This window comes from Octodon degus, unplaced genomic scaffold (genome assembly GCF_000260255.1).
Source record: "Octodon degus isolate 3935 unplaced genomic scaffold, OctDeg1.0 scaffold00102, whole genome shotgun sequence".
NCBI classification, from domain to species: domain Eukaryota; kingdom Metazoa; phylum Chordata; class Mammalia; order Rodentia; family Octodontidae; genus Octodon; species Octodon degus.
Genome location: NW_004524678.1, coordinates 9,661,861 through 9,664,108, shown reverse-complemented (window position 1 = coordinate 9,664,108; position 2,248 = coordinate 9,661,861).

The window sequence follows — 2,248 nt, the reverse complement described above, 5'->3', positions numbered from 1 at the left end:
TTTCTTCTTTCTTCTTTCTTCTTCTTCTATCCAGGGATTGAACGCAGGCCCTTGCACTTGCCAGGCAAGCGCTTATTCAACTGAGCTATCTCCATGGCCCTTAAAACTTCTTGATACTGCTACCATTCAGTTAGAAATACTTTTGATTATTTCTCTATTTTTAATTTTGCACATTTTTTTATTAATTTATTGATAAATAGCAATGAGACAGTTTCAAAACAGGTGAGTAGGACAGTTACAATAATTAATACATTGCATATTGTTGTCTTCATAGTAGTTACCTGTAGTACAAGACACAGACATGATATCTTGTCCAAACACTATTAGTACAAATCTTTCTTCTCATTGAACTAAGAGAAAGTAGTTGTGTATCTATCCTAACTAATTTGTATATACATACATACATACATATATATATATATATATATGTCTGCATATACACATTATATTATATATTATAAAAATAGAGTTCATTACCATTTAGGGATTGAAATATAAGCAATTTATAAGCTTACTTTATAAATGATATTATTGTTCTTCCTTAATATGCTTCCTGGCCTGTACGAAGCTGAATTTAAAGGCTTTCTTCATCTTTTTGATTACCATTTCTCAGGGCAAACCTCCACTTAGACAGAGTGCATGACACAGAGAGCTCTACAAGTTCATTAGGATCATCAGAAGAATGATCACTCCTGATCCTAGTAACCAGAAGGAAGATAACCCCTGATCCTATTACATATTGTCAAAATATATAAATATATACATATATATATATTTCACTACAAAATGGTCCTTCATTTATTTATTTTCATTTTTTTTAGCATTTTTTCCATGTTTTTACTGAGAAATAGATAGCAATGAGACAGTTTCAAATCAAATTGGTAGGACAGTTCCAATAGTTAACAATTGCATACTGCCTTCTTAGTGGCTGTTTGCCATACAAGATACAGACATGATATCCTATTTACAAATACTATTAGAACAAATCCCTCTGTTCCTTGTATTAAGAGAATGTAGCTATATATCTATCCTAACCATTTTGAATACACATACAAAATGGTCATTCATCTACACCCCCTTTTTGTTTCTAGCTCCATCATTTACATATGATAGGTATGTGAACTCAGCAAAATATTTCAAAAATGGTCCAGAAGTCCATAATAATACTGGGTCTTCCACTTGAGTGGCAATGTCAGAAGTTGTTGACCTGAGTTCCCTAGAGCTCAAAAAAAAAAAAAAAAAAAAAAAAAAAACAAAACAAAAAACCCAACATGGCTTTATTTCTTGTACTTTGCTTTTATACTTTTCTGATGGATGGTTAAGATCAAGATAAAGCAATACCTAGGTAACAAGAATTGTATGTTTTGGATCTGATAAGGTCAGTGAAATCTGCTCAGGATTTATCCTGATACTCTGTACCTCAGATTATAGATCCTTTGTCAGTGTCAGCCATGTGGATGAGTCACGGCCATTGATTGGTCAATTTGCTGTCTGTGAAAGCCTGAGAGAATGTTTTCTCTCCATGTGACTTCCTTCGGCACACTCTGCATCATCAATCACTTACCTCTTTGGCCCCATAATCTCCTTGATCAGAAAATTTGGGACACAATTGAGCTACACGATGTTACAGTACAGGTTCTCATATATCCTGAGTTTGAATTGATCTTGGAAGGCTAGGGCCAAAATGTTGGCTTTCCTTGCAGCCCACCTTTTTCTCTAATTTTTGGTCTGCAAACTTAGGTTGTTAACCCTCCAGAAGACGAGCTTATTGTTATTACCATATAACCTAGGCTGTTAAGCTTAACCTCACTATTTGTCTGAGTATCAAATATCTTAGGCATAACATGGAACAGGTATTTTTCATCAAGTATTGATATGTCAAAATTAAGTACCTACAGAACATGACAAAAATTTAAAAAATTAAAATATATTTAAAAAATAAAAATAAAGAATTATATGTGTTTACATATAAGTCCAGAAATCTAACCGTATGCAACATTGTTTCAGGACAGTCCTGCAACAATTCACCACCCTCTTCTTTTTTAAACAATTATCTACCCAAGAGACAGCATGGCAGCAACTGGTGTTGCATGACAAGCAGCATGTATTCAGAGGACCAGAATGACAGGCACTCCAAGCATGAACCTATTATTACAAATTGCCATCTTCAGTGCAGTTGCTTAGTTCACAGGTGTCTATATAAAGTTAGTCAGGGTGAGAATTCTTCCAATTAACTGCTGGATTCAAA